Source organism: Epinephelus fuscoguttatus, linkage group LG21 (assembly GCF_011397635.1).
Source record: "Epinephelus fuscoguttatus linkage group LG21, E.fuscoguttatus.final_Chr_v1".
NCBI classification, from domain to species: domain Eukaryota; kingdom Metazoa; phylum Chordata; class Actinopteri; order Perciformes; family Serranidae; genus Epinephelus; species Epinephelus fuscoguttatus.
In genome coordinates, this window is record NC_064772.1 from 939608 (window position 1) to 951228 (window position 11621).

Here is an 11621-nt window from a genome sequence, read left to right on the forward strand (position 1 = left end):
TTATTTTTAGGGACCGAGCCCTAAGGCAGAGGACTGCTCACAGAGCAGTCCTCGCCGAAGGCAAGGACCCTATTGTTTTTGGAGCGTTTATTAGGGACCGAGCCCTAAGGCAGAGGACTGCTCACAGAGCAGTCCTCGCCGAAGGCAAGGACCCTATTGTTTTTGGAGCGTTTATTATTGGGTGTGAATGTCATTTTGCTGACATTTTACATATGATTCAACTTTTCAATACCATTTAAACTTTCAAAAATATTCAGCGTTTTCTAAAACTTTGTTATAATGGAAGTCAATGAGAAAATCCTTCAAACTCACTCATGTTCACCCACACATCACGAATTCATACATTGACGTAGAAACTCCATTCCAACTCTCAAATGTTGACGCTGTTGTCGACTTTCAGGAACTAATTCAAATTTTCAGTATCTCTTTTAGTTTTTCTACAAAATCAGTTTAAAATCCATGAAGTTTTCAGCCCTTCTCAGACTTAAAATGGGTGTGTATTGCGTGAGCTAGAGTGGGTGATGTCATCACTAGAGTGAAGAGCAGCTGAAAATTAATCAAGAAATTTTCTCTTCAACTCGCTCATACGGCCACAATTTTCACTGTACATACACAATTCATACCACAAAACGTAGGAAAATTTGTCCTGGTCACAGAAATGTTGACATGGAATCTGTCACACGTACACATTTTTGCTGAGCAGCTCCAAAGCGAAGGGAGCGCCGATTTTTTTCTCATTCACTCCCATGTAATCTGAGAGGAGAAATTTCTGGAAACAGCTGAGGTGCAACACATTTGTAACTCGCTCCTGTGACCCCATTTTGGACTCGAGAAATATAAAACTTGACACGTGCGTTCACGACAAGTGGCTGTCTCTCACCATCACTTTATTTTCATGATGGGACCAACGGTTTGGGGATGGAAAGAATTTGTTCGAGCAGTGAAAACCCATTAAAAACAGCCTTTGCTGATCCTCTCTCTCATGAGCTGTCTGTGTGCCCCTCAAGCGCAGGCAAGTCAGGAATCGCCATGGCAACGGCTGCACACACAGACACGCACACACAGCCCTCTACTCATACTTGAATTTTCTCTTCAACTCGCTCATACGGCCACAATTTTCACTGTACATACACAATTTATACCACAAAACGTAGGAAAACTTGTCCTGCTCACAGAAATGTTGACATGGAATCTGTCACACGTACACATTTTTGCTGAGCGGCTCCAAAGCGAAGGGAGCGCCGATTTTTTTCTCATTCACTCCCATGTAAACTCAGAGGAGAAATTTCTGGAAACAGCTTAGGTGCAACACATTTTAAACTCGCTCCCCTGACCACATTTTTGACTCGAGAAATATAAAACGCGGCACGTGCGTTCAGGAGAAGTGGCTGTCTCTCAAAATCACTTTATTTTCTTGATTGGACCAACGGTTGGGTATGGGAAGGACTTGTTTGAGGAGTTCAAACCCATATTAAACAGCCTTTGGTGAGCTGCTCTCCTTAGCTGTCTGTGTGTGCCACAGGTGCTGACAAGTCATTAATCGCCATGACAACAGCTGCACACACACACACACACACACACACACACACACACACACACACACAGACACACGGCTCTCTCTGTCTGTCTCACAATCTTTAAAGGACAGATTACAGCAGCAGAAACTTCATTTGAAACAGCAAATACACATTATTAACCTCTACAGTGCCAAAATGGGCTCTCTAGCGCCACCTAGATGCACTAAAATGGCCACTACAGTCCGTCGGAATGTCGTATCAAGATCAAACCAAAACTGGTGTGTTTGACTTACAAATCACGCATTGACACCCATGACCTGATTCCAACAGGAAGTGAGCTATTTGACCTTTCAAAGTAAGATTTCGCCTCAAACGTAGTCTCAAGAAAACACATCTCCTCCTACACCGTTTATTTTATCAGTTTTAAAGATGCACACATGCCAGCTCAACTGCTACTAAACAGATCTTCTGTATAACTTTATCTCTCTCATCATCACATTATTTTCATGATGGGACCAACGGTTTGGACCAACATTTACACAGTAGATTTATTTTGTTTTGTGTTCTTTTTGTCGTCTCTTCCTCAAAATAAAGGAAGAGGAATCTGATGGGAAGAAATTCGCCAATCTAATTTGCATAATGTGACATCACTTATACATACCTACAGCTACAGAAAGCATTCAAACATCAAAACGTTCAGCTCTGTAAGGATTTTCTGATGTTTGTGGCAATATTTTTGATATTTCTAAATAATTCACATTGACGACATAAGCTGCGGAGGAAACGGGCGCGAGTGCGAGGTCCCGCCAAATGCTGCTTGCAGCTTTAATTAGGGACCGAGCCTAGAGGCAGAGGACTGCTCAAGGAGCAGTCCTCGCCGAAGGCGAGGACCCTCTTGTTTTTGCTGCGTGCGTTTATAAGTGACCGGGCCCAACACCAGTGGACTACTGACAAAGTAGTCCTCGCCAAAGGCGAGGACCCCCCCTATACTTCTTGCCGCGTTTATTCTCACTGACCAGTCCTCGCCGAAGGCGAGGACCCTATTGTTTTTGGTGCGTTTATTATTATTTCTTTCTTCCGCCGCCTCTTTGAACTGGAATTTGACCCCCTAAACATGCTCAAAAACTCACCAAAATTGGCACGCACATCAGAACCGGTGAAAAATTTTATAAAATGGTGACATTAACCCCTAAAGTGCCAAAATGGGCTCTCTAGCGCCACCTAGGCACACCAAAATGGCCGCCACGGCCTGTAGGAACATCGTAGAAACATGAAACCAAAAGTGGCGTGTTCGTCTCATCAAGACCTAAAAATCACGCACTGACACCCCTGACCTAAATCCAACAGGAAGTGACGTATTTGCCCTTTCAAAGTAAGATTTTGCCTTAAAACTGCCTTTCCTAAAAAAATCATCTTCTCATACAGCGTTTATCCTATTGACTTCAAACTTGCACAGATTACAGATCAGCTCCTTCTAATCAAAAGTTGTGCGTAACTTTTTCATTACTCGATTCGTTTGGATTTTATGGCCTCCATAAGGTGAGATGTCAGAAAAACGTCCTGACGATCTTCGAAAGCTGTCCCATAGGAAATGAATGGCAGCAGGGGGGAGAAAGAGACCAATCTTAGGGCTTTTTCTAGCATTTACAGCGTCTTCATACTTTGTGCTACAGACTCCATTCCAACTCTCAAATGTTGCCACAGGTCTCATCTATTCACTCATGTTTTCATCTTTTTCATATCTTTTACCGTTTTTGATCTGTGCCTCTCAAAGTACCATGAGCAAAAGTGGAGAAATTCTCAGTTTACAATGGGTGTGTATTGCACGGAATGCTGTGAGCTAGAGTGGAGAGGGCTCTAAAAATCGTCTCAAACTTTTGTCTTTAACTCGCTGCCATGGCCACAATTTTCACTGTACAGACACAATTTATACCACAAAACGTAGGAAAATTTGTCCTGCTCGCAGATATGTTGACATGGAATCTCTCACACGTACACAGTTTTGCTGAGTGGCTCCAAAGCGAAGGGAGCGCCGATTTTTTTCTCATTCACTCCCATGTAAACTCAGAGGAGAAATTTCTGGAAACAGCTTAGGTGCAACACATTTTAAACTCGCTCCCCTGACCACATTTTTGACTCGAGAAATATAAAACGCGGCACGTGCGTTCACGAGAAGTGGCTGTCTCTCAAAATCACTTTATTTTCTTGCTTGGACCAACGGTTTGGGCATGCGAAGCATTTGTTCGAGGAGTTAAAACCCATTATAAACAGCCTTTGGTGAGCTGCTCTCCTTAGCTGTCTGTGTGTGCCCCAGGTGCTGACAAGTCATTAATCGCCATGACAACGGCTGCACACACACACACAAAACCACACGGCTCTCTCTGTGTGTCTCACAATCTTTAAAGGACAGATTACAGCAGCAGAAACTTCATTTGAAACAGCAAATACACATTATTAACCTCTACAGTGCCAAAATGGGCTCTCTAGCGCCACCTAGATGCACTAAAATGGCCACTACAGCCCGTAGGAATGTCGTATCAAGATCAAACCAAAACTGGTGTGTTTGACTTACAAATCACGCATTGACACCCATGACCATCTAATTTGCATATTGTGGCATCACCAGCAGGCAGCCATATTGGATTTCATAAATCTCAATCAAAGAACATTTTGAACAGATTTACACAGTAGATTTATTTTGTTTTGTGTTGTTTTTGTCATGTCTTGAAGGAAGAGGAATCTGATGGGAATAAATTCGCCCATCTAATTTTTCATGATTGGACCAACGGTTTGGGAATGGGAAGAACTTGTTCGAGGAGTTAAATCTCCACTAAAAGAGGTGTCTGTCTCTCTGCTCTTCTGCCAGGTGCGACTACTTAATTACCATGGCAACCGCTGTCACACACAAACTCACAGAAACATGATGTCTGTGCGTGTGTCTACATCTTACATTCAGACATGACAGGGGCAGCATCTCCATTTTAACCCTTTAGGTGCCAGAGTTAATTGAGGAAAATATTCCATTTTCATTTCAACATTTCAAAAGGCTGTGGCTTTAAAGTGGTGACAGATAAAGGCATACTGTAAATGAGAAAACTATTCATCATGACCCAAAGTTAGTCATGGGAGTAAATTAACTCATCTAATTTGCATGTTGTTACGTCACTAGGCAGTGCCCATATTGGATTTCATACATATCAGTAAATCAGGATATTTACGCAGTAGATTTCTTTTGTTTTTTGCTGTTTTTGTTGTCTGTTCCTCAAAATAAAGAGGACTCTGCTAGGCATAAATTGATTCATCTAATGTGCATATTGTGACATCACTTGTCACTTTGTGGCAATATGTGTGATCTTTCTAATTAATTCGCTGGAGGCCGAAACGGGCGAGATGGGAAGAAATTTGCCCATCTAATTTGCATAATGTGACATCACTTGTACATACCTACAGCTACAGAAAGCATTCAAACATCATAACGTTCAGCTCTGTAAGGATTTTCTGATGTTTGTGGCAATATGTTTAATATTTCTAAATAATTCACAGTGACGACATAAGCTGGGGGCGGAAATGGGCGCGAGTGCGAGGTCCCGCCAAACGCTGCTTGCAGCTTTAATTAGGGACCGAGCCCTAAGGCAGAGGACTGCTCACAGAGCAGTCCTCGCCGAAGGCAAGGACCCTATTGTTTTTGCTGTGTTTATTATTATTCTTTATTCTTTATTCTTTCTTCCGCCGCCTCTTTGAACTGGAATTTGACCCCCTAAACATGCTCAAAAACTCACCAAAATTGGCACGCACATCAGAACCGGTGAAAAATTTTATAAAATGGTGACATTAACCCCTAAAGTGCCAAAATGGGCTCTCTAGCGCCACCTAGGCACACAAAAATGGCCGCCACGGCCTGTAGGAACGTCGTGGAAACATGAAACCAAAAGTGGCGTGTTCGTCTCATCAAGACCTAAAAATCACGCGCTGACACCCCTGACCTAAATCCAACAGGAAGTGACGTATTTGCCCTTTCAAAGTAAGATTTTGCCTTAAAACTGCCTTTCCTAAAAAATCATCTTCTCATACAGCGTTTATCCTATCGACTTCAAACTTGCACAGATTACAGATCAACTCCTTCTAATCAAAAGTTGTGCGTAACTTTTTCATTACTCGCTGCGTTTGGATTTTGTGGCCTCCATAAGGTGAGATGTCAGAAAAACGTCCTGACGATCTTCCAAAGCTGTCCCATAGGAAATGAATGGCAGCAGGGGGGAGAAAGAGACCAATCTTCGGGCTTTTTCTAGCATTTACAGCGTCTCCATACTTTGTGCTACAGACTCCATTCCAACTCTCAAATGTTGCCACAGGTCTCATCTATTCACTCATGTTTTCATCTGTTTCATATCTTTTATCGTTTTTGATCTGTGCCTCTCAAAGTACCATGAGCAAAAGTGGAGAAATTCTCACTTTACAATGGGTGTGTATTGCATGGAATGCTGTGAGCTAGAGTGGAGGGCTCTAAAAATCGTCTAAAACTTTTGTCTTTAACTCGCTGCCATGGCCACAATTTTCACTGTACAGACACAATTTATACCACAAAACGTAGGAAAATTTGTCCTGCTCGCAGATATGTTGACATGGAATCTCTCACACGTACACATTTTTGCTGAGTGGCTCCAAAGCGAAGGAGCGCGATTTTTCTCATTCACTCCCATGTAAACTCAGAGGAGAAATTTCTGGAAACAGCTTAGGTGCAACACATTTTAAACTCGCTCCCTGACCACATTTTTGACTTGAGAAATATAAAACGCGCACGCGTGCTCAGAGAAGTGGCTGTCTCTCAAAATCACTTTATTTTCTTGCTTGGACCAACGGTTTGGGCATGCGAAGCATTTGTTCGAGGAGTTAAAACCCATTATAAACAGCCTTTGGTGAGCTGCTCTCCTGAGGTGTCTGTGTGTGCCACAGGTGCTGACAAGTCATTAATCGCCATGACAATGGCTGCACACACACACACATAACCACACGGCTCTCTCTGTCTGTGTGTCTCACAATCTATAAAGGACAGATTACAGCAGCAGAAACTTCATTTGAAACAGCAAATACACATTATTAACCCCTACAGTGCCAAAATGGGCTCTCTAGCGCCACCTAGACACACTAAAATGGCCACTACAGCCCGTAGGGATGTCGTATCAAGATCAAACCAAAACTGGTGTGTTTGACTTACAAATCACGCATTGACACCCAGGACCTGATTCCAACAGGAAGTGAGCTGTTTGACCTTTCAAAGTAAGATTTCGCCTCAAACGTGGTCTCAAGAAAACACATCTCCTCCTACACTGTTTATTTTATCAGTTTTAAAGATGCACACATGCCACCTCAACTGCTACTAAACAGATCTTCTGTATAACTTTATCTCTCTCATCATCACATTATTTTCATGATTGGACCAACAGTTTGGACCAACATTTACACAGTAGATTTATTTTGTTTTGTCTTGTTTTTGTCGTCTCTTCCTCAAAATAAAGGAAGAGGAATCTGATGGGAAGAAATTCGCCATCTAATTTGCATAATGTGACATCACTTGTACATACCTACAGCTACAGAAAGCATTCAAACATCAAAACGTTCAGCTCTGTAAGGATTTTCTGATGTTTGTGGCAATATGTCGACATAAGCTGGGGGCGGAAATGGGCGCGAGTGCGAGGTCCCGCCAAACGCTGCTTGCAGCTTTAATTATTATTATTCTTTCTTTCTTCCGCCGCCTCTTTGAACTGGAATTTGACCCCCTAAACATGCTCAAAAACTCACCAAAATTGGCACGCACATCAGAACCGGTGAAAAATTTTATAAAATGGTGACATTAACCCCTAAAGTGCCAAAATGGGCTCTCTAGCGCCACCTAGGCACACAAAAATGGCCGCCACGGCCTGTAGGAACGTCATAGAAACATGAAACCAAAAGTGGCGTGTTCGTCTCATCAAGACCTAAAAATCACGCGCTGACAACCCTGACCTAAATCCAACAGGAAGTGACGTATTTGCCCTTTCAAAGTAAGATTTTGCCTTAAAACTGCCTTTCCTAAAAAAATCATCTTCTCATACAGCGTTTATCCTATCGACTTCAAACTTGCACAGATTACAGATCAACTCCTTCTAATCAAAAGTTGTGTAACTTTTTCATTACTCGCTTCGTTTGGATTTTGTGGCCTCCATAAGGTGAGATGTCAGAAAAACGTCCTGACGATCTTCCAAAGCTGTCCCATAGGAAATGAATGGCAGCAGGGGGGAGAAAGAGACCAATCTTCGGGCTTTTTCTAGCATTTACAGCGTCTCCATACTTTGTGCTACAGACTCCATTCCAACTCTCAAATGTTGCCACAGGTCTCATCTATTCACTCATGTTTTCATCTTTTTCATATCTTTTATCGTTTTTGATCGGTGCCTCTCAAAGTACCATGAGCAAAAGTGGAGAAATTCTCAGTTTACAATGGGTGTGTATTGCATGGAATGCTGTGAGCTAGAGGGGAGAGGGCTCTAAAAATCATCTAAAACTTTTGTCTTTAACTCGCTGCCATGGCCACAATTTTCACTGTACAGACACAATTTATACCACAAAACGTAGGAAAATTTGTCCTGCTCGCAGATATGTTGACATGGAATCTCTCACATGTACACATTTTTGCTGAGTGGCTCCAAAGTGAAGGGAGCGCCCATTTTTTTCTCATTCTCTCCCTTGTAAGCTCAGAGGAGAAAGTTCTGGAATCAGATTCGGTGCAACACATTTTAAACTCGCTCCTGACCACATTTTTGACTTGAGAAATATAAACGCGCACGTGCGTTCACGAGAAGTGGCTGTCTCACAAAATCAATTTAATTTCTTGCTAGGAACAACGCTTTGTGAATGCGAAGCATTTGTAGGAGGAGATAAAACCCATTATAAACAGCCTTTGGTGAGCTGCTCTCCTTAGCTGTCTGTGTGTGCCCCAGGTGCTGACAAGTCATTAATCGCCATGACAACGGCTGCACACACAGACACACAGCTCTCTCTGTCTGTGTGTCTCACATTCTTTAAAGGACAGATTACAGCAGCAGAAACTTCATTTGAAACAGCAAATACACATTATTAACCCCTACAGTGCCAAAATGGGCTCTCTAGCGCCACCTAGACACACTAAAATGGCCACTACAGCCCGTAGGAATGTCGTATCAAGATCAAACCAAAACTGGTGTGTTTGACTTACAAATCACGCATTGACACCCATGACCTGATTCCAACAGGAAGTGAGCTATTTGACCTTTCAAAGTAAGATTCCGCCTCAAACGTGGTCTCAAGAAAACACATCTCCTCCTACACCGTTTATTTTATCAGTTTTAAAGATGCACACATGCCACCTCAACTGCTACTAAACAGATCTTCTGTATAACTTTATCTCTCTCATCATCACATTATTTTCATGATTGGACCAACAGTTTGGACCAACATTTACACAGTAGATTTATTTTGTTTTGTCTTGTTTTTGTCGTCTCTTCCTCAAAATAAAGGAAGAGGAATCTGATGGGAAGAAATTCGCTCATCTAATTTGCATAATGTGACATCACTTGTACATACCTAGAGCTGCAGAAAGCATTCAAACATCAAAACGTTCAGCTCTGTAAGGATTTTCTGATGTTTGTGGCAATATGTCGACATAAGCTGGGGGCGGAAATGGGCGCGAGTGCGAGGTCCCGCCAAACGCTGCTTGCAGCTTTAATTATTCTTTATTCTTTATTCTTTCTTCCACCGCCTCTTTGAACTGGAATTTAACCCCTAAACATGGTCAAAAACTCACCAAAATTGGCACGCACATCAGAACCGGTGAAAAATTTTATAAAATGGTGACATTAACCCCTAAAATGCCAAAATGGGCTCTCTAGCGCCACCTAGGCACACAAAAATGGCCGCCACGGCCTGTAGGAACGTCGTAGAAACATGAAACCAAAAGTGGCGTGTTCGTCTCATCAAGACCTAAAAATCACGCGCTGACACCCCTGACCTAAATCCAACAGGAAGTGACGTATTTGCCCTTTCAAAGTAAGATTTTGCCTTAAAACTGCCTTTCCTAAAAAAAATCATCTTCTCATACAGCGTTTATCCCATCGACTTCAAACTTGCACAGATTACAGATCAACTCCTTCTAATCAAAAGTTGTGCGTACCTTTTTCATTACTCGCTTCGTTTGGATTTTGTGGCCTCCATAAGGTGAGATGTCAGAAAAACGTCCTGACGATCTTCCAAAGCTGTCCCATAGGAAATGAATGGCAGCAGGGGGGAGAAAGAGACCAATCTTCGGGCTTTTTCTAGCATTTACAGCGTCTCCATACTTTGTGCTACAGACTCCATTCCAACTCTCAAATGTTGCCACAGGTCTCATCTATTCACTCATGTTTTCATCTTTTTCATATCTTTTACCGTTTTTGATCTGTGCCTCTCAAAGTACCATGAGCAAAAGTGGAGAAATTCTCAGTTTACAATGGGTGTGTATTGCATGGAATGCTGTGAGCTAGAGTGGAGAGGGCTCTAAAAATCGTCTAAAACTTTTGTCTTTAACTCGCTGCCATGGCCACAATTTTCACTGTACAGACACAATTTATACCACAAAACGTAGGAAAATTTGTCCTGCTCGCAGATATGTTGACATGGAATCTCTCACACGTACACATTTTTGCTGAGTGGCTCCAAAGCGAAGGGAGCACCGATTTTTTTTCTCATTCACTCCCATGTAAACTCAGAGGAGAAATTTCTGGAAACAGCTTAGGTGCAACACATATTAAACTCGCTCCTCTGACCACATTTTTGACTGTAGAAATATAAAACGCGACACGCATGCTCACGAGAAGTGGCTGTCTCTCACAATCACTTTATTTTCTTGATTGGACCAACGGTTTGGGTATGGGAAGGACTTGTTTGAGGAGTTCAAACCCATTATAAACAGCCTTTGGTGAGCTGCTCTCCTTAGCTGTCTGTGTGTGCCACAGGCGCAGGCAAGTCATTAATCGCCATGACAACGGCTGCACACACACACACACACACACACACACACACACACACAGACACACAGCTCTCTCTGTCTGTCTCACAATCTTTAAAGGACAGATTACAGCAGCAGAAACTTCATTTGAAACAGCAAATACACATTATTAACCCTTACAGTGCCAAAATGGGCTCTCTGGCGCCACCTAGACGCACTAAAATGGCCACTACAGCCCGTAGGAATGTCGTATCAAGATCAAACCAAAACTGGTGTGTTTGACTTACAAATCACGCATTGACACCCATGACCTGATTCCAACAGGAAGTGAGCTATTTGACCTTTCAAAGTAAGATTTCGCCTCAAACGTGGTCTCAAGAAAACACATCTCCTACACCGTTTATTTTATCAGTTTTAAAGATGCACACATGCCACCTCAACTGCTACTAAACAGATCTTCTGTATAACTTTATCTCTCTCATCATCACATTATTTTCATGATTGGACCAACGGTTTGGGAATGGGAAGAACTTGTTCGAGGAGTTAAATCTCCACTAAAAGAGGTGTCTGTCTCTCTCTGCTCTTCTGCCAGGTGCGCCTACTTAATTACCATGGCAACCGCTGTCACACACAAACTCACAGAAACATGATGTCTGTGCGTGTGTCTACATCTTACATTCAGACATGACAGGGGCAGCATCTCCATTTTAACCCTTTAGGTGCCAGAGTTAATTGAGGAAAATATTCCATTTTCATTTCAACATTTCAAAAGGCTGTGGCTTTAAAGTGGTGACAGATAAAGGCATACTGTAAATGAGAAAACTATTCATCGTGACTCAAAGTTTGTGATAGGAGTAAATTAACTCATCCAATTTGCATATTGTGGCATCACCAGCAGGCAGCCATATTGGATTTCATAAATCTCAGTCAAAAAACATTTTGAACACATTTACACAGTAGATTTATTTTGTTTTGTGTTGTTTTTGTCATGTCTTCCTCAAAATGAAGGAAGAGGAATCTGATGGGAATAAATTCGCCCATCTAATTTGCATAATGTGACATCACTTCTGCATACCTACAGGTATAGAAAGACCAAACATCAAACC